We start from the raw sequence: 26975 nt of genomic DNA, 5'->3' as shown, positions 1-26975 counted from the left end.
AGCGCGGCGTGGCTGTCCCTGCGAGGCTGGCGAGGCTGGTTGTCCTCTGTGCGGCCGCTCCGGGGGTCGAGCTCCTCCCGACGTGCGGCCGCCGCCCGGCTCTGCGGTTCTCTGCGGGCCTCGCGTCGCGGGCAGGGGGGGCGGCGGGCACGGCACCGCGGGCGGCGTCCGGGCCAGGCCACGTCCGCGGGCATGCGCCTGGCCGGGCTCGGTCCCACGGCCGCGCCAGCTGCACTGGAGTCTGGGAAACAGGTTTCGGCGAGCGCGGTAGCAGCGCCTCCGCCACAGAACGCCTCCTCTGCCCCGGACCGCAGAGCACGGCCAGGTGCTTTCCCGGCTCCTGTGCTGCTCAGTCCGCACTCCCTCCCCGCGAGACAGGAGCCGCCTCGCTCTCCGACGGAGGAAGCGCATCACAGAGGCCCTGCATGCGAGGCACGGGCCTGCAGGAGGAGGCGCGGCCTCTTGCTCTGTGCCTGGAGCAGCCGCTCCGCCTTCCTGGCGGGCGCACGGTGCCTGCTCTCTCCCGGCACCCGCTCTGAGCCCCGGCTCTCCAGGACGCTCCCTCTCAGCGGGAGGCCTGCCCGGAGCGTCTGGGATCCATATGCCTTTGGCTTCCTCGACGGCTCTGAGTGCAGTGGTAGGTCCTGGTCTCAAGCCCTGAAACCCTAGCAAGGTCTGCTTTTTCTCTCCGAGAGGTCTTCTCTCCCCTTTTGCTTTCCTTGAGGGTGGGATTCAATCGACGCAGCCTTCTTTGACAACTGACAGGGAATTCTCAGTCGGGGCCAGTTGATTTTGGAACAATTCCTGCTGTCAGTCCTGCAAAGCCCTAGTTTCCTGACCTATAGGGCATGACGACAAACCCATCTGCTTTCGCAGTTAGTCATTTGAGGGACCTAATTATAAAAAGTTTGTCTAAAGTTAAGCTGAGATGGTGTGCAGAAAAGAGTTCGTTTCTGTGGCCCGTCATCCCACTCCTGGCCCTCTTTCTTGTGACTCAGTTCCAAGCCCAAGCGGCGCAGCTGGGACGTCCAGCACGCGTGCAGCAAGGAATGCCTTTCGCCCCCTCTGTGCGGGTCTCCGTTCATTCCTCGCTCCTGGCGTTCTATTTCTCATGAAAGCGCCCTCGAGATGCGGCTGGCCTCTACCATGTGACCTCTTAATCCACAATAGGAAGAGCCACGTCAAGAGTTGGGTAGATCCACACATGGTCAGTTCATAATAGGTGTTTATGGCAAGCTAAAGTGTATTGTGTGCAACTTTGACTTTCTGAGGTTGAAATCAAGAGCAACCACAACTGTGAATGTTTTCCCCAAAGTATCATTTGGTCATACAAAGTCCTGACTATGGATGCATTGTGTGCCAACCCCTGGGGAGATTCGTAATGTTCCTGCATATCTCTATCACGAAAAATGCCTTGCAGATCACTGTGAGTAAAGTAAATACTATATTTATGCGGTATGTAAAAGAAGTGAGGTTCAAAAATACATTTGCTTTAGGATTAGGAAATATAGCTCTCAAGTGTTCAGGGAAGGGATAAGATCTGTGCTCCTGTTTTCTAGTTCACTATTTCTGAACATTTGTCCACGTACTTTTGCATTCTTGGTACTACAATGGAGAAGAAAGGGAGGTGCCTTTTGGGGGATACTTTTAAGACACGAGGAATAGCCTATCTGACCAAAACGTGGAGTTTATCTCCACACGTAGCCAGATATCCTGGAGGTAGGGTGGTGTCAAGGTTGGTTAATTCAGTGGCACAAAGACATGATGTTTTTACTGTGCAGTACTCATGCATGCCCCCTCATAGCCACAGATGGCTGCTGCAGCTCCAGACATCACATCCTCACACAACTGTGGCTAAAGGCTGCAATGTCTTTCCTCTTCTTATGAGAGAAAAGTTTCTTTTAGAATCACCTACCAGACTTCCACTTGTGTCTCATTGGCCTGAAGGTTGATTCTTATCCCTAATAAGATCATTGGCCAAAGGAAATAGAAACTTCAGCATGAATCGGAATCTCCTGGGGGAGGGAGTGGGGGCTGTTAAAGTACAGATTGCTGTGCTCCACCACCAGTGTTTCTGATTTGGTAGACTGGGGGTGGGGCCTGATAGTTTCATTGCCAGTAAGTTGCCAGGTGGCGCTGCTACAACTGGTCTGGGGGTTGTACTTCGAGAACTGCTGGTTCAGATTGATCTTGATTCATTTTTTAGAGTGGAGGAAAAGTGGCCTTCCCTGAACGCAGAGTTGAAGTTGGGGGAATTAGGGAAAAACATTAGGACAAAGTCAGTGGAAGAAATCTTGTTAGGTGGGCTCCCAGCCTCATCCACAACACATTTTCCTGTGTTTTCCCTCTGTTTTCTGAGTATGTACACAGACTCTTTTGCTTTCTTTTTGGCACCATTGCAAATTAGATGGTTTTAATGAACTGTTTTCATTAATTTGACTTCTACAGAAAGTCTTTCTCCTTTGAGACTAACATAAATCCTAAATGCATCAGTGTGTGCTGCACACACTCAATTATGTAGAGCTTAAATTATTTCTTTTGATATCTGTTACCTTTTGCGCTTGTCTAAAATGTTATCAGCCTTAGTGTTTGCTCGTTCCGGGGCTCCATTAGACCCAGCGCCAGTTCCTCACAGTCCCCTTGGCCCCTGCCGGCCCAGACCCTCTGCGTCATCAGCGCATCTCCACGCTGCCTCCAGGCCACTAACGGGCATATTGAGCACAGTCACCAGGACTGCTGACTTGGGCCTCAGGTGTTGGCAGCATCGGAAAGAACTGTGCCCGGGTTGGCAGCACACCTCGAATCAGTGTTTCGGTTTCTCAGGTGAGAAATAAAAAATATAGAATTCATATTTGATTCCATTTTTTCCTGTGCAGAGTTTGCAGTAGAAGTCCAATTTATCATTTGTGTATGTGTGTGTGTTGTTCTTTTGGTGTTGAATGGAAGAAATCTTTGCCTAACCCAAGGCCACAGAAATTTTCTCCAATGTATTCTTTTAGCAATTTTATAGTTTTCATTTTAACATTCATATCTCTGATCCACTTTGATTTAATTTTTGTATATGGTGTAAGGATTGAACCAGAGTTAATTCTTTTGTGTGTAGGTATTCAACTGTTCCATCTCCATTAGTTGAAAACATTATACTCTTTCCTGAATGGTCTTCATACTTTTGTCAAAAATCAATTGACTATATTCGAGTGGGTCAGTTTCTGGACTTTCTTTTCCTATTGATCTTGTCTATCTTGACACCAATATCATACTGATTTTAATTACTCTGTTCTTAATTACTCTGTTTAATTACTCTGTTCTTAATTTTCGTTGAAATTGATAAACTTATTGTAAAATTTATATGAAAAGATAAAGAACCAAAGACTTTGAAAAAAATAGGAACAAAGATTTTAATTTTACATTACCTTACTTCAATATTTATTATAAAGCTACAGTAATTAAGATACTGTAGTATTGCATTAAGAGAGATAAATAGATTAATGGAACAGAATCTATTCTGTATGTATTAGCTATACTGAGTCATCTGACACATTAAACTGGTAAATCACTTCATATACTTAGGTCTTTCATTTCTCTCAGTGGCGTGTTGTATTTTTTAATCTGCAGGTCTTAAACATGTTTTGCTATATTTATCTCTACATTTTTATGCTGTTGAAATGAAATTTTAAAAAATTTAAATAGCCAATCATTCATTGGTAGTATGTAGAAATAACTGATTTTTGTATATTCATCTTGTATCCTGTGATCTTTCTAAATCTACTTATTCTAGTAGCTTTTGTGTAGATTCCATAAGACTTTTTACATGGATAGTGTTATCTGGGAATAAAGATAGCTTTCCTTCTTTTCCAATCTGAATGCCTTTTATTTATTTTTCTTGCCTTATTTAGCTGGCTGGAACCTCCAACACAACACTGAACAGAAGCAGGGAGAGGGAACATCCTGGTCTTGTTCCTAATCTTCAGGGGAAAATTTTCATTCTTCACCATTAATTTTAGTTGTAGTTTTTTTCACTGGTAATCTTTTCAAATGGAGAGAATTCCCTTAGATTCCTAAGGGATTTTCTGGAAGGAGGAGCTCCAGCTACACGCCTGTTACACCACTTCAAGATGTCCCACAGATGAGGGATGCTGTTCATAGTTTTTAGTGTTTTTCTCTCTGTTTCATTTATTTAGTTTCTATTGCTCTATCTTCAAGTTCACTAATCTTTTCTTCTGTAATGTCTAATCTGTTTTAATCCTATCCAATGTACTTTTTCTAAAATCTCAGATATTATAGTTCTCATAGAATTTCAATTTGGGTCTTATATTTTTTCATGTCTCTACTTATCACACATCATGTTTTCTCCAATTTCTTGAATATATAGAATACAGATATAATAACTATTTAAATGCCTTTGTCTACTAATTCGATCATCATTTGTGGGTCACTTTCAATTGGTTGATTTCTTCCTCTGACTATGGGTCATATTTTCCTGTTTCTTTGTTTGTTTGTTTGTTTCTCGTTTTTTTTTTTTTTTTTTATTTTTTTTTTTTTTTTGAGACAGAGTCTCATTCTGTTGCCGGGCTAGAGTGCTGTGGCATCAGCCTAGCTCACAGCAACCTCAAACTCCTGGGTTCAAGCAATCCTTCTGCCTCAGCCTCCCGAGTAGCTGGGACTACAGGTATGCGCCACCATACCTGGCTAATTTTTTAATATATTTTTAGTTGTCCGGCTAATTTCTGTCTATTTTTAGTAGAGATGGGGTCTTGCTCTTGCTCAGGCTGGTCTCGAACTCCTGACCTCGAGTGATCCTCCCACCTCAGCTTCCCAGAAGTGCTAGGATTACAGTCATGAGCCACCGCACCCGGCCTTCTTTTCCTGTTTCTTCGCATGCCTAGTAATCTTGAATGGATGCTAGACATTGTGAATTTTACCTTTGGGGCACTACATATTGTATTGCTAGAACTATGCTTAAATGCTATTCTGGAATACAGTTAAGTTTGTTGGAGACACTTTGATCTTTTCAGGTTTGTGTTCAAGGTTTATTAGGCAGGTAGCCAGGTGTGGTGGTTCATGCCTATAATCCCAGTGCTTTGGGAGGCCAAGGAGGGAGGACTGATTGAGTCCAAAAGTTTGAGACCAGCATTGGCAGCATAGTGAGACCCCATCTCTACAAAAAAATTAAAAAAATAGCTGAGCATGGTGTCACATGCCTGCAGTCCCAGCTACTCAGGAGGCTGAGGTGGGAGGATGGCTTGAGCCCAGGAATTCAAGGCTGCAGTGAACTGTGATCACTACACTCTACCCTGGGCAACAGAGTGAGATCCCATCCCTAAAAAAAAAAAAAAGATTGTTAGGCAGAACCAAAGAGAATGTAATCTAGGTCTAATTTTGCCACACAACTGAGGCAAAAATGTAATACTTCTGAGTGTTCTTCCTGGTATTCTGTGAATTATGACATTTTTTACTATGGCTGGGAACTCGAACTAGTTTTGGCCCTGCATGATCTCTGGAAAGTGTTCACTTTAATCCATTTGGGTAGGAGAGACTCTTTGCATATTTTTAGAATTCTCTCTTCATATAGATCCCTTCTATCCTGCCAAGCTGACCGTGTTGGCCTCCCACCTTCTTCGCCTTTTCGACTCAGGGAGACCTGGGGATCTGCCTAGGTTTCCCCTCCCTTTCCCACTGATTGACGATTCTCTTGCAGCACTGGGGCAGTCGCAAGGCTCCCAGTCTGCTCCCGTGTCTCCTGGAGCGTGCTCCTTTGCCGCCTGCTAGCTGGAGGCTTTCAAACTCCTGTTTCCTGGATCTTGTCTTCGTTTTCAGTTGTCCAGGCAGGAGGGTGAATCTGGATGCTTGCTCCTCCACATTGGCTGCCCTATTTTTAAAACCTTTGACTTAAATCAAAATTTACTAGACTCAAGTACCTTTCCTGTAGGACTTTTCTTTCTAAATTAGCTGTTATTCCAAGAAAGCAACTACTGTGATTAAGAGCACAAATACTGAGATTGCACAGGCTAAAGTTCAATGTCACTTCATTCTCATGGCCTGATCTTGAGCAAGTTACTTATACTCTCTGAGCCTCAGTTTCCTCTTTATGATTGGGAGAAATAATAGTACTGTGATGGCTAATTTTATTTGTCAATGTGGCTAGACTATAGCGCTCAGTTGTTTAGTCAAACGCCAGTCTAGATGTTTCCGCGAAGGTCTTTCATGAATATGATTAACGCCCACACTCTGTCGACTGGAAAGAGAGCAGGAGTTTGAGAACGTGGATCGGCCTCTCCCAGTCAGCTGAGATCTTAACAGCAAAAGGAGGTTTCTCAGAGAAGAAGGAATTCTGTCCCGGGACCACACCGGAGACATGCTGGACTTGCCAATCCTGCAGTCGTGTGGGCCAGTTCCTTAAGTGAGTCTCTGCGTGGACAGATCTCCACCTGCTGTGCACTTCTGTACGCAGCCACCCGCAGATAGGCTCTGACGGGACTTACCTGTGGTCGTGGGTGTAGAGCAGCTGACATTCCGTAAGTCTTCAAGAAATAGTATTTGCCATTATTACTCTCTTATAAAGAATTCTTACAAATATGTTGGCACTCAGTACTATTATTTAATATAAACGTGTAAGTTCCCAAAGGAGAAAGACCACCCCATTCCATTCGGCCCTGGTGCCCAGCACCTAAGCAGAGCCCGATGCATCAACAGATCGTTTTTAAGTATTTGCTGTGAGTGATTGAGGGCCCTCAGGCTCACTCCCTCCTGATCATCTTCCTTAATTAGGAGATGATGGGAGCCTCAGTCACTCGCCCAATAAATATTTTCACAGAGGCCTTCTTAGGACAGTGTCTTAAACCAGGCATGGCCAGGTGACTGCGCCACAGCATGGTCTCTGCACCGAGCCGGCCGGTGCCACTGTGGGCTCTTTTCTGCTCTCTCCGTCACTTCCTGTGCTCCCTGCTGTGTGAGTGCTCTGCTGATAAATGTGCCAACAGCTTATATGTGTGTGATTTCATTTGAGCACTTATACAAGGTTGTCATTTATGAGCCTCAATGCACAGGTCTGTCTTTGGAAATGAAATAAACCTCCTAAAGTATGTCCGTGGACACATGAAACAGCTACATGCTGGCAGGTGCAACAGTGGAGACCGTGTGGGACAAGTGACAGTATTACTTTCCCCCAAACTGCAAGTTTGCACAGTTCCTTTCTGAAGGAATTCAGCAATTCTGAAGGAATTCTTCAATTCTCTTCCATTCTACCTCTTCCCTGCCCAGATGCAGCCACTGGATGAGTGAAAAACTGAAGTTGGGGAGCCAAAAGCAGTTGGCAGAGTGAGCTTGGACTGATAATGTAGGAGAGATCACCCCCCAGTTTTTTATACTGAAAATCCAGGGTGATCTATGTACATCAGCCTGACTTACACTTTGCAAAGCAGGATGTAATCGCTATGAATTTTCACTCCAGGCCCCAGAGAATTAAGAGAGTAAAAAGGGAATCTTTTCCATGAGGGGAACAGCCTTTTGCTAAAAATATTTGTACTTTTCTTTTTCTTACAGCATCATTGACACTATCCCCATCAACACAGAACCCTGGTCTTTCTGGCAATGTGTTTTCACCACTAAGTATCCATGCCCGGGTTATGAAGTGGAACTTTAAGCAGAAATCTGCGTGGCCCTTCACTCTATCAACCTATTTGGTTGAGTAGATGCATGTATTAATTCAGTTATAGAAATAGTAACTTAAATAATGGATGAGGTCTTACCCACTTTCTGTAGACGAATGGATTTAAGCAACAGGAGAAAAGGCAATTGTATTCATTCATTCTAGTAAACATGTATAATTTATAGTAAAGGGAAAGAGAGAATATTAATGAGAAAATATGAGATATTTTAATTTATCCAGGGTTCTTTTTTCTTTTTGCAGTGGATTTAAGAAATTGAAATGTGTAAGCTGAAGCTACTGAAATCTTAAGTCCTTTGGTATTCTGACAATGTGGCTATTTTAGTCACATAAAGATTTAAATTTCTTGCTTTGGAAAGAGGCAAGACAATGGGAATAAGAAGAGAGATACTTTTATAATCCAAGGATGAATTTTAAAATGGTGCTTGATTCGCTCATTTAACCTTCATGATTTGATTCATGTTATGAAACAGGCACAGGTAAACACTAAATACATTTTAGAATAAATTTAAGATTAAAAGCTTTGATAGAGAGGAAACTATCTTGTACATCATTTGGTAAATCTCATTTCTCTGAAACTTTTTACTTTCTTTATGTTTTTATTGGCCTTTTCCTGCCAGTTTTTATTCTCCATAGTTGAATCATTATGACTGTTAAAAAGAAAGCCAAAATTCATGAAAAAGCATATAAAAGAAGACAAGATTAATTTTGAAATTATGGACACTCCAGGAAACAGTACAGTTAGCACACCTGGTATAAAACACACTTGGAATATTTTCATATTTAATGAAAAATATATTCCACTGAGTATTAATGCTAAACAACATTACCTAGAAATCCATTAATAGTTTTGTGGCTTATTGGAAGATTGAGATTTTACTATTCCCACTCTTCCAGAGCATTATATGAAAATGCCTTTAAATCTTGAGTAACCCTGAAGTCATGCCAAATTACTTTTTGCACCCATTAGTGGAATATACCATTAAATGAAAATACAGAAAGTTCAAAAATACCTACAGAGACACTACAAATTACATAGACATTAAATCATCTAACATAAGATGGCTCTATGACCAGAGCAGGAAGATTCTCTGAAAAAAGACTCAACATTTATTTAAAAGGCCAATGGAAATGGTTATGGACTTGTATTATGGATTATGGGTTTGTAATATGTTCTCACTTCAGGGAATGTGGACTGTCCAATTTCCTCTGAACTAAATTTTGGTTGTGAGACACAGCCAGCTATTACACTGTATCAAGAAATAACAACCTAATAAACAGCAATGCAGACTGTTTCTTCCCTCCTCCCTGTGAAACTTCTCTGGAATTTCCTGCTTCTCTTTTACACAAGTGATTTCTTTTTTTCCATCTTTCTTCTTCTGAGGCTGATGGGTTTGTATCACTTTTGAACATGTATTTTTTGTTTTTTAGAAATATCATATTAAAAAATTCTCAGCCTTGCGTTGTCTCATAACGATTGTGCTATGATTAAAACCAGACCCAGATTGTAGATCTTCTTTCATTTTTTTTTTTCTGAAACACAAACAAGAACGATTTCAACAAAAACATTCCACTTCTCACCAGAGACATTAGCGCTGATGATCCAGGTATTACCCCATCTGCAAATGTGCATCCAGCACGCAAGGCCTCCAGGGAGGCGTTTTAAAAGCTTAACCTAAGATTTTCATATTAAGAATAGAATGCAGTATCTTTTGATTCCTTAAAACCCAAATTTTGAAAAAAGACACTTTGTAAAATGATCTGGGACTGCCAAAATTTATCCTGTTAAATAATAAGTTAACCTGTTCCCTTTTCTCAGTCCTTTTTAAAACTGGGGAGACAGCACCCAAAGATAAATGGAAAAATATGTTCACTGTAGCATTGTTTATAATTGCTACTAATTGCATGCAGCCCAAGTGCCCACCAAGAAGAGACAGATGAAATAAGTTAGTTGCAGGAGAGAAGTGCGCTAGTGGAGGGCTGACGGCAGAGGGCCTGGAGACCACCTGCCTGGTTATGAATCTAGGCAAGTTCCTTGAACCTCAGTTTTCTCATCTGTAAAACAGGAATCACAATAGTAGCTAACTCTTAAGGTTGAAGTGAAATAGATAATAGTTGCTAGTGTCCCTAACATCTAGAACAAGGCCTGCACATAACAGGCACACAATAAATATGTGTGGAATGGGTATAAAGAAGTTATAAGAGTGCCCAGCCAATAGTTGGCACCCAGATGGCAGCTATTATTATGGTATATCCATACAACAGAATATTAGGCAGTACTTTATTGATATGTGAAAATAAATAAAAATAAAAAAGTAAGATATGGATGAGAAAAGAATGTATAAGGTGCTACAAACTTTATAAGAAAATGGCCAAAATAGGCATCAATAAACACAAATATTTTTATAGGTACATATTCACACACATGCGTGCGCACCCACACAAGACCATGTCTGGAAGCACCTGTGGGTGCCGGCATGCTTATTTTCCTGTGTGCGTTGTTTGTAGAGTTTAAATTTTGAACACTTGCACTTGTGGGGCCATGGCTTTTGGGAAGCAGACTCTGAGTGGAGATGCGTGTGCAGGGCAGTTGCTGGCGAGGAGCCGTGAAACCTGCGGGGAGAGGGAGGAGCTGCAGACTGGGCAGAGGAGAAGCTGGTCTGCTGTCCACTGCCAGCCAAGGCCTTCGTCCTCCCCTGGGGGAGCTCTGAAGCTGGGCGCCTCCTTGGAGTTGTCCCAAGGGGAGACCTGGGGCCTGGCCCTCATCCCTCCAGTGGATCGGTCACTGCAGGCAGCCTGCCTCTGGGAGGAGGCGGACTCGAGCGAGGTTTTCCTCAGCTGGGGCGATCCCCAAAGAGCCTCTTCTAGCAGCTCGGGCATACAGTCTTCCTTCCTAAGGGGAACCAGGCAGCATATTACAGAACCCACCACATCATTTGTTCTTCAATACACGAATGACATCACTATCAAGGATTTAATTTTCAGTCTCAATGGCGAAAACACAGAGCTAGCCCAATTGTGGGGAGCAGGCGGCCTTGTGGTGTGACTTACAGGCTGCCCCCCTTTCCCCTCAAAGTTTCCTCTGCACTACGCTGCCAAAAGTACTTGAAGTTTTAACCGTTTGTCGAGGGACAGCTTAAAGTATTGCTTCCCGGAGACATTCATGTGTGCCCACTGGCTGCCTTAGTAGACTGCTCCACAACTGTTTCCTGCCTGCCAGTGTAACTCACAAGAACGTAGAACGGGCCAGGAGAGAACAAGACTTTAAAATTGTCCAGTTTGTTTAGCTCAGACATTATTAATATTAGCAGGAGCTTAGGGAAGATTCTCTGGACAACCAAAGGAGCGTGAAAGTGATGCAGAGCGATGTTCTGCAGAAGCAGGTGCGTGCGCCGCAGCGAGTGGGAAAGACGCCCACTGGTCCCCTCGGACAGCAGAGGTATCTGCAATGGAAATGAAATTTGAGAGCCTCTACATATACATGTTTTTGCCATTAAAGAAAAGAGAAACAAGGAAGAAATAAAGGTTTATCAGTGCTTAGTAAACATACAGAGGCTGCCCCCTTACTCGGTCAAGCCAGAGCACCTCACTGCAGAGCCGCAGCAGAGAGCCCCGCGGAGGGCCCAACCCACAGCGCAAGCGGCAGTGACAGAGACAGCTTCGCGCTTTTGGTGTTTTGTGATATTTTTCAGCTCACTCATTCTTCGTGAACAAGAATGGCAAAATTGTTTAGTTTTAGCTAAACAAATCTTCACAAAATTATTGTGTGGCGTTAGCCATTGACTATCTGGCAACATGGTTCTGGGCTGGATTCTGGAACAGAGAAAGGATACTAGTGGGAAAACTGGAGAAATGCAAATAAAGTCTGTAGTTGAGATAATAGCACTATACTGGTATTAACTCCTGAGTTTTGATAAATATGACTCTGCCATGGTTGTGTAAGCTGTGAATGTTGGGGGAAGCTGGGTGAAGGGTGTGTGGGTATTCTCTGCTCTATCTTTGCAATCCTTCTGTAAACCTAACATTCTTTGAAATTAAAAAGCTCTTTTAAAAATCCGTTTGAAATATAGCTTTTTATATCCATTATTGTTATTAATACCAATGAACATTGACTTGCGTATAGTGTTCCTTTGCAATGCTAGAAAATGATTTGAAATGAAGAATCCAGAATATAAAAATGACCCTCTGGTTTTGTTTGAAATGTAAAGTTGTGTGATTCTTAACCCAGGATTTTGAAACTTCTTATGAAATAGTTATACATATTTAAAAGCCACTTTTGAGATTTCTTATATAATAGCAAATACACTATTAGAGAAACTGTGGTAGTAAAAACCAGAAAAATAATTTGCATAAAACAATAGTGAAAAATTAAAATGCTCTCTTTAATTAGAAAAATCCTTTGGAAGATATAAAGCATAAAGTGTTAGTAAAAATTATAAATTGCAGGATGATTGCTGAGTGAATTGTTGCTGAATGAATAAAAATTGAGATGCTTCCAACATGATTCCATAATTGAGCTTCTAGATTCTATTTCAGTAGTGAAATACATGAAGAAATGCTTTTATATGGCCTGCCAAAGAAGAAAATGTAACTTGAGGCTGGGCATGGTGGTTCATGCCTGTAATCCCAGCACTTTGGGAGGCCGAGGTCGGAGGATTGCTTGAGGCCAGGAGTTTAAGACCAACCTGGGCAACATAGTGAGATCCTGTCTCTACAAAAAATAGAAAAATTAGCTGGGCATGGTGGCATGCACCCATAGTCCCAGATGCTGAGAAGACTGAGGCACGAGGATGGCTTTAGCCCAGGAGTTTGAGGCTGTAGTGAGCTATGATAGCACCACAGCACTCCAGCCTGGGTAACAGAGTAAGACCCTGTCTCAAAATAAATAAAAATAAGAAAAAAGGAAAAGAAAAGAAAAGATGTAACAGAAGAATATATGATGCTGTCCAGAAAGTATCCAGCCATTGTTAATATAACATGAGCATATTACATGGCTGAATACTGTCCGATAGCCCTTGTATACTTTCAGTAGTAAATGACTTTTTTAATTAAAAAAAATGAGGAGACGGGCTATCTGTATTCATATAACCATTTATGGAGTGATGCTTTGATAGAATCAAAAAGAAAATGCACAGACATAGCCCCTCCTGTGACATTCATACATTGCATCGGTCATACAGACAGTGTTGTAGCAAAAACATTGAACCAGAAATCCAAAAATGTTACAGGATGTCATCAATGTGGTTAATTGAAAGAAAAATAGAAGTAGACTTGTAATGAAATGGGGAATGACCAGGCAAACCTTTTGTGCCCTTAGGGGGCTGTAAGTTACCTCGTGGCAAAGCATTTTAAAGCATTATTAAACTTGAGCTACTCATCATTCTTTTATAAATACAAATGTTCTAAATTGGCTGACTTTTTCTGTGGCTAATATACTATCCAGCAGATATGTTCAAAAATACATTTAATCTGTTCATTTGAGATAAAAGTGAGAAGAAAACTCATGTTAAAATGAGTGAGAAAGTAATAATTGTTGGAAAAAGTTCATGCTGTGGAAAGAGTAATTTGGAAAATGGACGCTTGCAAATATTGTCCAATATATATGGGTTCTTGTGGGGCGCGGTGTCAACGCCATTACAAGATGGCGCCTGTTTCCGGCTTTGCCTAGAGCAGTAAACAAGTTCAGCGCACGCGCAATTGTCGGTTGCCCTATGGCGCAAGCATGCAAATGAAGGATCCTACTATGGACCAATGCTTTGGCGGCTCGACAGCTGAGCGGCCTATCCCAGCTTAGGGGTTGTGCTTCTAGGGTATATAGCAGCCTGCGCGCTGCCGGGCTGGGTCTTCCGCATCATGTAAGTCTAAAGGGAACCCCATTAAAGCACTGTCAGAAGAACTCCAGTTGCCGCGTCTTCCTTGCTGGCGAGGCGGGCGCGACAGGTTCTAATTGCCAAAAACAATGCAAAAACTCATATCTGCACTCATAAAAACCCTGGAAATTTTCTAACCTGCCCCCAGCCTTTTTCCAAATGAAGATTTTTATCATGTTTTGAAAATGTTTGGTAGAAATATTAAGAAAGTCACATCTTACAATTAGCTTGCAACGGCAACTGTTTTACACCCAGAAAAAGAGAAATTTATTAGCTCACGAGATACACTGGCATAAGTAGTGGATGGAATTAAAAAATCAGTATCATGATTTAGTAAGTACAGTGAAAAGAAAAGGCAATTCTATTGGAATCTGCACAGTGTCTCTCTGAAGCGTATTTTCATCTCTTGTAACTAGTATTCAGATACAGTGAACTCAAAGTCAGTATCACAAATTGTGTTTGATTTTGCTTTACCACAAAGTGCTAAGCCAAGATTTTCACTAATTGAATTTTTAAAATCTTATTTCAAATTTTTTCTTTAAAAACATTTATTTTTGTATTTTACAATGTTTGTATGTTAATGTGTTATTAATAATATTTAACATAATACACTAAAGCATAGCAGATAACTAAATACAGATATTTAGAAAGTAAACATATCAGAGGCACATGCTCAGAAAGGGCCTGTGAGAGTAGTCTTTTATAGAGAATAGCCAATCAGAAGCAGCAAAGAAAATGGGTTAGTTTACTCCTCTATAAAATCTATTGTTACTTGCATCCTAGAAAATGTACCTCCAAGGGTAATGTGTGCATTATTCAATGATTTTCAGAGTGAGAGAAAACAGGAAGAATAGAGGGAAGATTTGACTTGCTATTTAACATTTTCAAAATGTTTGAAAACTGCCATTGGGAGAATAGTCTTGCTTAGAAAATCTGACACATTTTAATTTAAAATTATTCTCGTATTTTTTGGAGGGGGAGGGGAAGTGGGACCAGTGTTCTTATACCTCCTCCCAAAGCTGAGTGTGGCTGTCATTCTGGAGTCTCCTAGCTGAGCATGAGGCCGTGTCTCCCGTGACCATGCCCCTTGAGGGCACACAGCCACGTGTCCCACGCCTGCTTCTGAATTCTGAGCGCAGGCCAGAGCGGATGCACGCCGCTTGCAGACGCAGAGCCTGCCCTTGGGTGAAAGTGGGAAACCAAAAGCAGCCAGGAAGGACTGTGGCAGGGCTGGGGTGCTCTGGTTCACACCGTGGCTCTCTCTGATGGAGGAATGAAAGCCTTTGTCCCTCATTAAAGAATTCAGAAGGGCCTGAGAACCCTCTCGGTGGCCCTGAAGTCATGTTGCTGAGTTGTGTCACGTGGTGTAGGCTGCCTTTGTACTTTTCCATTGAGGGGAAACAGAGGCAGTGTAAGGACCTAAGAAGAAGAAGAATGTATTCCTGCTGTGGGCTTGGACATCCCCAGCAGGTGCCACACATGGAAGAGGACACCCCAGGCCTGCCCCGGGGCCGCAGGAGAAGGAAAGGGAAGTGCCCACAGGCCCCAGCTTTTCCACCAAGTTCCCGTCCTCCCTGCAAGAGGGTTGGGCCACCCACAGAGCCACTGTGCTGTTTCGCCTGCATCCCAGAACTTGGGCTCCATAAGAAACAGTTGGAAGGTTCTGGAGTAGCTCATGGCCCCCTGGCCCAGACCTGCTGTGCCACCCCACTGGGCTTGTCCTATGCCTGCTTCCCAAGAATTATGCCATGAGGCAGGAGCAGTTGGCAACACATGCAATTGGATACCTTTTTGATAATGAGAAAATGAAAGAATACTATCTCAATTTTGGTGGGCCCATCTGCAGAGAGACAGAACACATATATTTAATGAGGAAGGGGTCTCTTTCTCCCTTGCACTTTTTTGGCAAAGATGATGTAATTTCATTCATTCACATATTGAAAGTAATGGGCCCCTTACCAGCAAGCTATGAAATTAAGAGCATTTGGCATACACAGCTGAAGATGTAGGGAGCATGGTTTTCATTTAGGATTGTTTTAAAGTAATTCACAGCAAGATTTCTGCTAGCCGAAACAACAAAGTTATCTTTTTGTTTCAAAAGTTTTATCAATGTGAATTATGCTCCATTAAACAATTTCTTTCTTATCTGTAGTCTTTACTAAGTCTCCAAACAATGGTGTCACTAATTGTCACGTGCTTGTCACAGCTGAAGATAGACAACCAAAACCCAAAGACTTCTTGCAGCGTTTTCTGAGAAGTTCCTCAGAGACTCCATTTTTCCAGTCTATCCCACAGTTTTGGGCACCTGACGGTTTTTCTCACCCTCTAATTCTGTCTCAGCTCAAGACCCCAGGAGCAACAGGAGCCATACCCAGGCTGGGCTGCAACTCAACAGGGGTGGCCAGAAAGATCCAGGAACAGAAATGAGGTCAGCATATGCTACGGCTTTGGTGACCCTGAGCAGCTCAGCCCCGGGACCACGGCGCTGCACGGCAACGCGAAGGGCGGGAGCTGGGCCAGGCAGACACTGCGAGCAGGGAGACGAGACCTGTGGTCCAGGCATCAGGACTCAGAGCTGCAGCTGAGTGCGCACGCGCGGCGTGGAGGCCGAGAATAAGCAGGGGCGCTGGGAAGGCCCTGGGACCCCGTGCATGGGTAGAGCTTGACCCTGAGCCGTCGCTCTGGGCTAAATGGAAGCCCACCTGTGGAGGCTGGAACAGTGCCCCGCCTCAAGGCCACAGCAACACTGCTCCACCTTTTCTTGTCCTGCACAGGGTTCCAGTGAGGCCAGAGGCGCTCCGCTCCCACGGAGTCCCGCACGTTGACTGCAGCAAGGCCTGCCTGTCACATAGCGTGCGGAAGTCCAGGTGCCACGAGCAGAGGTGAAGAGGGAGGGATGACACATTCAGCTCACACCGGTAAGGAAGGAATACCGCTTCCTAAGGTGACGCAGGCTAGAGGCAGTGGAACAGAGAGGCAGGCTTGGGGCAGCACGGAAGACACTGCTGTACTTAGGGCAGGGAAGTCAGGCAGCAACACGCAAAGGCCCCAGGAGCAACGCCTCCCAGCCTCGTTCTGACCGTGGCTCAGAGGAAAGGTGGTTTTGTAAGGCACGCTGGGATGAAGGTGTGCTTGCAGCAGAAGGCAAGAGGTGCTAGGTGTCAGCCCGTGGGACTTGCCTGGGAGCCCCCAGGGCTAAGCTGGGGGCCGAGCGCGGTCACTATCTCCTCACACTTGGAACTCTTTCAGTGCACCAGGCTGAAGAGCTCAATGTTAGAAAATCTGGAGAGAAGAAACAGAAGAGTGACATGGAAGAGTTTGAATCGATCCAGACACCCACTGTGCACCTCCTGTGGACCACGCCCCACACCGAACTCCGGGGACACCACTGGGTGTGAGTGGCAGCTCCCACCCTTCACGAGAGCAAGAGCAGACCGAAACGCACTTGTCATGGCGGACAGGCCACGGCCCGCAGGGGTCTGAGGAGGAGAGTTGATTTCTATCCCCACCTCCTTCCAGTGCGTTGGGTGGCACTGTCCCCTCTCAGCCGGGGGAGGGGCGGGGGGACCTCAGGGCCCCAAGACTTTCCTGGCCATTCTTAGATATTAAAAGTGTCCCGGCCACTCAAATCTCAAAACACCAGCTCGTTTCGGCAATTCCTATGGTGAATCAAGAGCAATCATCAAAACCTCCATGAGGCGCATACAAGTAAAGCCCCCTCCCCCTCAGCCCCGGGCTGGCGGCCCCAGCACGGCCCAGCGCGAGCCTGGAGGTCCTCCCTGGAGGCCACGGTCGCAGCAGCCCTTTCTCTCTCGAGGTGTCTTCACAGGTTCTTCTGACACCCCCAGCTCCCCGCTCCCAGCTGGGCCACAGTCCTGGGGATGGCCGTCTCCCCTGCCCGCTCACTGCTGCTCCTCCTCTGCCCCTGGGACTCTGAAGTCACTCCTGTTGGGGTTGCCTCACCTGGCCTCCTGCCTGACCCCTGGAAACGCGGCCAGGCCTCCTCTGAGTCACGCTGACTCCAACGCCACAGAGCAGCTAACCAGCCGGCTGCAGCCCGAGCTCGGGGGCTACAACACTTGGCCTCCGGCAGGGCGCAACCTCGTCCCCCGTGAGCCCACAGCACAGCTTTCTCTCCACAACGTCAGTTCTTTTCTTGGCCTCTCATCTTTTACGTCTGGAGGTGGCTGGCTGAAAGGATGAAACTGGTTCCTATGAGCACTTTCTGCAAATCTTGCGTCTCGCCTTGGAACGTTCTAGCTATTGCTGTGGGGCCTCAGTTGAAACGGAGACTAGAATAGCTCCAACTTAACACCCAGGACCCGGTAGTGCGGCCCCTCCCTTTTGTTTCCGGGCACCGCCCACACGGAAAATGCTAATGCTTGTGCGGTGCTCTAGGGCAGATGCACCTGCCATCCCTGCCTGCAGGTGACTGGCCAGGAGCTCCAGCGGCTCCAGGCCCACTGATGGGCAAGTGCAGGCCTCGGGCACAGCCACAACCTATTTCCAACAGACCACGTGCAATGCCCTCATAGGATCTTCCCTGTGCCTCTCTGTTCCCACCTGGGCCACAACCCTGACCCACTCCTGTGCTACTTGTCGTTGGCTGGGAAGCTGTGCACTAGACTGTGAGCCAGGGTAGCACTGGTGCAGGAGAGAAAACAATTCATTTAAGCCGTAGCGTCAGGCCACCTAGAGGCGGCATTGATGCCTGAGCTGGGTTTTGAAGGATGAAGAGGAGTTCTGTAGGCAGTAGTCTTAGTCCATTTGTTTTCTGTTGTTTATAACAGAATACCTGAAACTGGGTAATTTCTAAAGCAAATGAATTTATTTCTTAAAGTTATGGAGGCTGAGAAGTCCAAGGTCTAGGAGCCGCATCTGGTGAGAGCCTCCTTGCTGGTGGGGGCGCTGCCGAGTCCGGAGGTGGCGCAGGCACCGCGGCACTGGGGCTGAGCGTGCGGGCTCCGGCTCTCTCTCCTGCTTCTTGGAAGCGGGAGTCCCACTCCTGTGACAACCCGGGAATCCGCGAGTGCAGGGACCCGTTCGTGGGCAGAACCCTCGTGGCACCAGCGCCTCTCAAAGGCCACACGGGGTTCCGTTTCGACGTGAGTTTTGGAGGGGACGAACCTTCAAACCACAGCGGCCGCCACTCGGGACCAGGAGTTCCGGGAGGGTCAGGGCAGCGGAGCCAGAGGGGCGCCGGCTGGAGCCTGCCCCGCGGCGGGCCTCCTCTGGGGACCTCCTCGGCTGCTCCCTGCAGCAACCCCACCTCAGCCTCCTTCACAGCTCTCTTCTGCACGCTCCACGTCTAATTAGACGCCAGGCTCTTCTGGGTCCGCCTTCAGCTCCCTCGCCCAGTCCCTCCCACTCCCAGGCGGCCCGCAGGCGCAGCCCGGGCCTCCCTCCTGCGGCTGTGCGCAGGCCCCACGCAGGTCGCCCTTCCTCCAGGTCTGGCGCTGAAATACGGAGCCCAGCTCGACCCGCAGGGATCCGTCTCGTCGGGCGGCCGGCCCTCCCCGGGCAGCCCTGTCCTCCCCTGGGCTCCGTCCTCCCCCGGGGCTGGCCCCGTCCTCCCCCGGGCTGGCCCCGTCCTCCCCCGGGCAGCCCCGTCCTCCCCCGGGCAGCCCCGTCCTCCCCCGGGGCTGGCCCCGTCCTCCCCCGGTCGGCCCCGTCCTCCCCCGGGTGGCCCCGTCCTCCCCCGGTCGGCCCCGTCCTCCCCCGGTCGGCCCCGTCCTCCCCCCCTCGGCCACGTCCTCCCCCGGGCAGCCACGTCCTCCCCCGGGCAGCCACGTCCTCCCCCGGGGCTGGCCCCGTCCTCCCCCGGGCGGCCCCGTCCTCCCCTGGGCGGCCCCGTCCTCCCCCGGGGCTGGCCTCGTCCTCCCCCGGTCCTCGTCCTCCCCTGGGCCCCGTCCTCCCCCGGTCCTCGTCCTCCCCCGGTCCCCGTCCTACCCCGGGCAGCCCCGTCCTACCCCGGGCAGCCCCGTCCTCCCCTGGGCCCCGTCCTCCCCAGGGCGGCCCCGTCCTCCCCCGGGCAGCCCCGTCCTCCCCTGGGCCCCGTCCTCCCCGGGGCCTCGTCCTCCCCCGGGCCCCGTCCTCCCTCAGGCGGCCCTGTCCTCCCCCGTGCCTCGTCCTCCCCCGTGCCTCGTCCTCCCCGGGGCCTCGTCCTCCCCCGTGCCTCGTCCTCCCCGGGGCCTCGTCCTCCCCCGTGCCTCGTCCTCCCTGGGGCCCCGTCCTCCCTGGGGCCTCGTCCTCCCCCAGGCCCCGTCCTCCCCCGGGCTCCATCCTCCCTCAGGCGGCCCTGTCCTCCCCTGGGCCCCGTCCTCCCTGGGGCCTCATCCTCCCCAGGGCCCCGTCCTCCCCCGGGCCGTGCTCCTCTGGCCCTTCCTCCGTGGCCGAGCACATTCCTGCCCCAGGGCCTTGGCACTGGCACTTCCCTTTTCTGGAAAACCCCTTCCTCAGACATTCACGAATTTCCCTCCTGCCTCTTCAGACTCTGCTCAAACGCCCTCCTCCTCCACCCGCACCGGCCGCCTGGGCGTCGGTCGCCTGACGCGCCACACACTTGCCTGAGGCAGGGACCTGGCCCGTCCCCTGGCGCCCGCCCTGTGCCCGCGCAGGGCCCGCAAGCGCAGCTGGAAGTGGCGCAGGGGAGCGGCAGGGCCTGCTCGCGCGCACCCAGGGCCGCGCTGTGGAAAGCGCCTGTTCGCTGAGCGCGGCCGGGTGCTGCCTCTGAATGCGCGGACTCCGGTGAAGCCGTCCTGTTGCCAGCCCCTCTTGATATAGTATGGTTTCTTGTAGTACATGAAAATGTGTGATGATACATTAAAACACGCAAAAATGCAAACTTTACGTTGCACTCCCTCTTGCAACTTGTCTACTTTTTCTGACCTTTTTCTTTGTCCACATAAATACACACATATTTGGCTGAGAGTTTGCACATTTTTTACTTGCTTGCTTTTTAATTTTTGTTTTTACAAAGATAAAATACCACCTTTATGTATGTTGTTATATGGTGTGATGTTTCCCAGAGATTTTTCCCATGTAAGTTACTAAAGATGTGCCTCACTGGTTTTCTCAGCTGCACACGCAGGGTGCACTGTGATATATTTGACTTGTTCCCTAATGAGTGACATTCACATGGGGTTTTTTCTGTTGCTGCTGTTTAGTTTGGTTCTATTGTGGTATAAACAATTTTGCAATAAAATCTGTCCTATGTTAGTAACCACGGCCCAGGCATGCTAGTACGCCAAGAGAAAGATTCCTAACATAAAATCACCAAGTCAGCAAATATACACATTTCACTTCTTTACTATCATCTGGCACTATGGCCTCCACGGCCCCCCACACCTCCCATCTCCTGCTCTGTCCCAACTCTTTGCCCGAGGCTTTCTGGCCAGCAGAGCTTGCGCGTCCCTACACCAGTGGTGGGACGGATGCCGCCACAGCACCTGTCCTCCGTGACCGCAGGAGCCAGCAGGTGAGCTCCTCTGCCCTGGTGAGTCAACTCCGAGACGCATGTGTGCCAGTCGCCAGAGTTCTGGTGGCCCTCAGTGGGGACTTGATGGACAACACACCCTGCATCCAGGCATCCCCCGCCCTGACCTCTCTCAGGGTCGCCTGCCTGACGAACCCTGGACCTCAAATCCTTGCCTCAAGGTTTGTTTCTGGGGAAGCAAAACTAAGACGTTCTTCTTTATTTATGAAAAAAATTGAGTTTATTCTTTAAATAAAAGTGATGCATATATTTGGCTTTTTAAGTATAAAAAGATAGAAAATGAAAAGTAAACATCTTTCATCTTCTAACCCAAAGGTAATGACTATTAAGTTTCCTTTCTTTTTAGAAAAAGATGCAACTGTACAAATATATATACACATATTGTTTTAAATTTAAATAAAAGGATTATAATTCTAAACACCATGGTTGGCACCTTTTCCCACTTACTGATAATCTTGGAGAGCACTGGTATTTGTACATACATACCTGTAACAGCTTGGTGGCCTTGCTTTTTTGGCCATACCACATGTTTTTTAATCAGTCCCCTAATAAAGAATGTTCATACTGTTTTTAATATTATGCATTTACAACCATGCTGTGACAAACATTTTTTGTGCCTATATTTTAGATCATTAAATTTTTAAAATAAATTCATGACAGCATTACTGGGTCAAGGAGTATGTGCATTTTAATTTATTTTTCTTTTTTAGATATTGCTATATTTCCCTTTCTAAATAGGTTATACTGATTTTTCCTTCTACTAACAATGTATGAATCCCTGTTTTCTCACATCTTCCTAATACTAAGTTTATCAAACATTTTTAAATGCACTAGTCTGTTAGGTGAAATAGGTATTTCATCATTTTATTATGCATTTCTTTGTGCCTCTATTCATATATCTATTAGCATTTATGGTTCTTCTATGAATTATTTGTTCATGTCATGAACTCATTTTCTATTGGATTTTTTGGTCTTTTCCCTTTTGGTTTCTAAGAGCTCTTATAAAGAGTATGACTATCAGCCTATTAGATATGGTAGTTATATTTTTTCCCATTCTGTAATTTTTCTTTAACTTTGTTTAAAATAAAATGTTCTCTTAAAGTTTTTAATTATTAGATCAAGTCTTCATTTTTTTCCTGGTTTCTGGATTTTTACATTCTTAAAAAGTCTATTCTGTTCCAATTTTATAAAAATATCCATCTATGTTTCTCCTAGTTCCCTAATAGTCCTTTTATTTTTACATTTATATTATTAACTCATCTGAAGTTTATTTTTGTGAATGGTGGTGTTTGTTGCTGGAAGAAAACTACAGAGAAATCAGAGTAGAGCAAAGAAGACAGACCTGGCTTGTAATAAGTGCTGAATGCTGGGTGGTGGCGCTGAGGGCACCAGCGCTCAGGGCCTCCTGAGGGGTCCTCCATGGGGAGGGTGCTCTTAGGTCATTTTCCAGGGCTGTTGATAGTGAGATGCTAGAGCTGCCATGCACTGGCTCACCAGAGCCAATTTACTGTATGTATGATATGTCATTATATGTTATATGTCATATGTTAAACCATTATTATAAGTTGTCTTATTATAATTAAATAAGTTATACTTTTAGAAAGGTAAAAGTATTTAAAATTTACCACTTCCAAATGATTGTTACTATGTTTTATTTTTACATATACTTATGAGGTTATTTACTTCTATTACATCCACATGGTAGAAATACTGGAAAATGGTGATGCCATCTTGGTTGCTTGAATCAACCATGTTGGGAGTATTTACACCACGGAAATTGGCAAATGCTGCACTATAAGTCAAAGTCCTTTTTTCCTTTGGAGGTTAGCTGCTAAGCGTTGACCAGCACACCACTGGCCCATTCTCGGGTATGTTTATTCAGAGAAGCGGCAGGCACATCAGAGAGGAAGCTCAAGCATCAATTAGCAAGTCAGACTTGAGAACATTCAGGTCCCTTCCAGTGCTAACATTCTATGATATTCATAATTATTCCATAGGGATATATTCCCATGGGAATTTAGCTTGGAAAACCCTGCTTTAGGGGATCTCTCTACAGTCTCCACATTCCTAACCTAGATCTCATTTCGGGGTCACGCAGCCCTCTGCTGCATGTGCACAGGTTTCTCCCCGCAATGTCTCAGATTTAGATTCCAGCGTGGCGACTCAAGGCTATAGATGGAATTATTTATCATTATTCATCTGTTTTTCATTTGCTATTAAGTGTTCTTAAAATATTTGACTGTTTCTCTAAATGCTATCAAAGCAGCCACAGTGTACTGACGTTTCTACTTACCCCCTTGCACACGGCCGTTCATATTTTGTAGAGAGCAAAAGAGTGTTGGGGCAGAGAGTCAGAAGCCGAGTTTAGGGTCTCACACCAACTCTGAGATGATGGGAGTATTATCTACCCCAGTTGCAAAGAAAGGCCTTTGTTTTATCTTCATAAATCAGTTTTCTGAAGAGCTAAGAACACACAGAAGATGCATAAAACTCACAGGAAAAAAGTAAGATTCAAGCAGCTCTCACACAATCTTACAAGAACCTTCTCACTGAGGATATAGAAAGTTACTTTTCTCTGCTTCAGTATTTCCCTTTCACCATAGAAAGCCTTCTTAAAAGTGTTTAGCACAAATTTAGAAATCCCTATTAAATCACAATAATAATTTTATGCACTGTCCATCCTGAAACAAATCCATCTGCCATATTAATGATGTTTTGAGGGGCACATTCACCAAGAGCTTTAATTCTTTTTTAGAAATATACTTTGGGAGTCATTTTTGTCCATTTTTCATAGATGATCAGACTGGTCTATTCCCTCTCCCCCAAACATTCCAAGGGAATTTCCAACTTCTCTCCTTTCCTTATTCCCACCTGAAATGCCATCTTTCTTCTTTCCCCCAAAATCATCAAAATTCTATACAATCTTTCTGTAATTATTCCCAAGTTTAGTGATGTATTGCTCTGCCAGACTCACAATTATAATTTTCCATATCATGTATTTGGCGCCTAATTGTACTCTATGACTTACACTGTTAGTCAATTTCTACTGTCTACAGTTTTATCTGAGCATCAGACAAGAGGTTCTTATTCTAGGATGCATATACTCCTTGGGGCTTTGGGGAAATTGGAGATGCCATAAAATTATATGTAAAATTTTGCATATGTGCCTCTTTAGGGGCAAAGGTCCTTATCATTTATCAGGTTCTCAAAGGGATTTTTTTTTTTTTTTTTTTTTTGAGACAGAGTCTCGCTTTGTTGCCCAGGCTAGAGTGAGTGCCATGGCGTCAGCCTAGCTCACAGCAATCAAAGGGATTTTTGACCCAAAAGTTAAGTCTCCTGTAGGAAAGTCACTATCGGGTATACTTTGTTACATTTCCCACAACACCTTTGATAATTCATCTAAGTAATCGAATGGGCACAGGGTAACTGTTTCCAATTATTTTCCATTATTTAATCCCTTATTTTCCAAACTATGGAAGAGGGAAAGTAAGAGTTTCCCCTTTCCATCTCACAGTTGCTCTGAGCATATATGAAAATAACAGATGTTTAAAAGTTTTGAAACATTTAAGACAATACCTTATGGTTATGATAGCTCACTTTGAGCCACGCAATAAGGGAATTCTGCATTTCCAGAATTCTCTGTCATTTTTATTTATTGTTTTTCCTTAACCTTCTTCTAGAGAAGCAGGGCTTGGAAGATGTCTTCTCCCTCGACTCCAGCTGCAGCAGCACTGATCCATCCAACAGCTTGCCCATGAAAATCTCCTTGTCCCTGGTCATGAATCTTCGTTCCTGGATGGCTTTTATTTCTTGATTAGTTATCACTCTCTCCAATACTATTCCCATTATAATCCCTGGTGACTTCAATATTCTTGCAGGTCTTCCTCCCATCATCCTGGCCCCTTACTCCTGGGCCTTCACTCCTCAGTCTTGTCCTCTACTCCACTTTAGCCACCAACTCCCAAGGCCAAACCTAAACCCTGTCTTCAGCAACAACTACACTCCTGTCGGAGGCAGAATGATGAATTCCCAGACATGTCTACTTTCTAATACCCTGAACCAGTGGATATGTCACATTACATGGCAAAGAAGAACTGAGGTTGCAGATAGAGTTAAATTTGCTAATCAACTGGCCTGGAGTAGGAGATTATTATGGATTATTCAAGTAGGTGCGACACAAGCACAAAGGTCCTTACACATGGGAAGCAGAACAGAGAGTTCAGAGGACGTCTGGAGAACTGCATCCCTGTCGCTGGGTTGGAAGATGGAGGAAGAGGGCCACGTGCCAAAATATGTGGGTGGGCTCCATGACCTGAAAGGGGCCAGGAAGTGGATTCTCCCCTAATACCTCCAGAAAGAAACACAGCCCTGCCAGCACCTTGACTTTTAGCCCAGTGAGACCCATTTCAGAATTCTGACCTCTAGACCTATAAAATAATACATTTGTATTGTTTTAAGCCAATAAATCGTGATAATCTGTGATACAACAGTAGGAAATGAATACATCTTCCTTCCATTAGCCCTTGGAAGCTCCACGCAACCCACTCTCCTGTCTTTGCAATTCACTCCCTCTAGTGCTCTACTCCAGTGGTTTTTGATCCCACTAAAGCCTACAATCCATTGATCCAACAACTTTTCTCCTGCCCCTCGCCCCACTCCCGTCCGCCGTTCCTGCGTGGGCAGCTCAGACTCTGAGACCAAGCATCACAGCGGCTCACCTGGCGCTCCCCAGCACAGGTACGCTCTGCTCCGGGTCCCCATCCTCTGCCGCACTCCCCGAGAAAACCCTGACTGCCATTAAATCCAACCCTTCACCTGTTCAGTGCTTGAATGTGCTTGTTGGACGTATTTGGAGGAAACACCCGCCAAGCTGACCCGCCTCCCTTGGAATTCCCGGCTCTAACGGCAAAGCGCGCCGCCAGCCGCGCCGCCGCCAGCTGGGAGGCCGTGCCGCAGCTTCTCTCCTCTCTGGAAACAGCCACACGCCTGCTCCATCTTCACTCTCTGCCGATTTGTGTTTACGTGACCTTATTTCCTGCTCCAGGGGGGAAACCGAGGCCTTCTCTCCCACGGCTGAGCCCCGGGTGGGGCCTGCGGAAGCCCCGCCCACGCGGAAGCCCCGCCCACGCGGAAGCCCCGCCCACGCGGAAGCCCCGCCCGCCCGCGGAGCTCTGGCTGCCGCCTTCCGGGGGAGGGGCGTGGCCTTGCGGCCCGCGGCCGGTCGGGTCGTCACCGGACGCCCTGCCGCGTCTCCCAGCAGGCCCGCCTCGGCCCGCCCGCCCGCCCTTCCTGAGCTCGCTTCAGCCGGGCCTTCGTCCGCACCGCCCCGGGACTCCGTGCAGGCCGCGGGCTGGCTGCAGGGGCGGTTCCGGTCCGACGGCGGCCCGGCCCGGCCGGGGTCTCGCGCACGCCCGGGGCCCCGCGCGCCCGCAGTCTAATTTCCACTCGGCGATGGGGGCTTTCTGTCTCGTTTGCTGTTAGGGAGTCAGGTCCTGTCGCTTCTCAGCCGGCGCTGCCCGCACCTGCCCGAGAGCCCCGGCCTCACCTGCGGCTCAGGTGTTCTCACTCCGCTCCGGCCTCCCCGGAGCTTCTGTCTGGCCGCCATTCCCGCAGCCTAGAAGGTTCCTCCCCCAGAGTTCGGGGTACCCGCCCTCTCTGCTCTGCCCCACTCCGCACCCCAGCCTCTCTGCCCTACCTTGTGCTTTTCCATGGCACTTACCTCCATATGAGATTTTACATGTGTACAGTATTGTTGAGTTATGTGTCATAAATTATATACTAGTACTGTCATGTGCCCCATAACTATGTTCTGGTGACAGTGGACCACATAGAGGACAGTGGTCCCATCAAATTCTAATACTGCATTTTTACTGTACCTACTCTGTATTTAAATATGTGTAGATATGCAAATACCATTGTGTCCTCGCCGCTCCTGAATTCAGTA

At 46.6% G+C, this 26975-nt stretch overlaps 1 long non-coding RNA gene across 1 annotated transcript; it reads right to left on the bottom strand.

The window, feature by feature from the left end:
- Window positions 1-21851: 21851 nt before the first annotated feature.
- LOC142864360 (uncharacterized) lies at window positions 21852-26146 on the bottom strand. Its single transcript, XR_012914909.1, has 3 exons — window positions 25847-26146; window positions 24608-24831; window positions 21852-23494 (listed from the first exon to the last, which is right to left on the bottom strand). It is a non-coding gene; the product is annotated as an uncharacterized LOC142864360 (long non-coding RNA).
- Window positions 26147-26975: the final 829 nt, after the last annotated feature.

Source organism: Microcebus murinus, chromosome 25, assembly GCF_040939455.1.
Source record: "Microcebus murinus isolate Inina chromosome 25, M.murinus_Inina_mat1.0, whole genome shotgun sequence".
NCBI lineage: Eukaryota > Metazoa > Chordata > Mammalia > Primates > Cheirogaleidae > Microcebus > Microcebus murinus.
The sequence above is the reverse complement of the archived record's forward strand: the minus strand, read 5'-3'. Positions and strand labels throughout refer to the sequence as shown.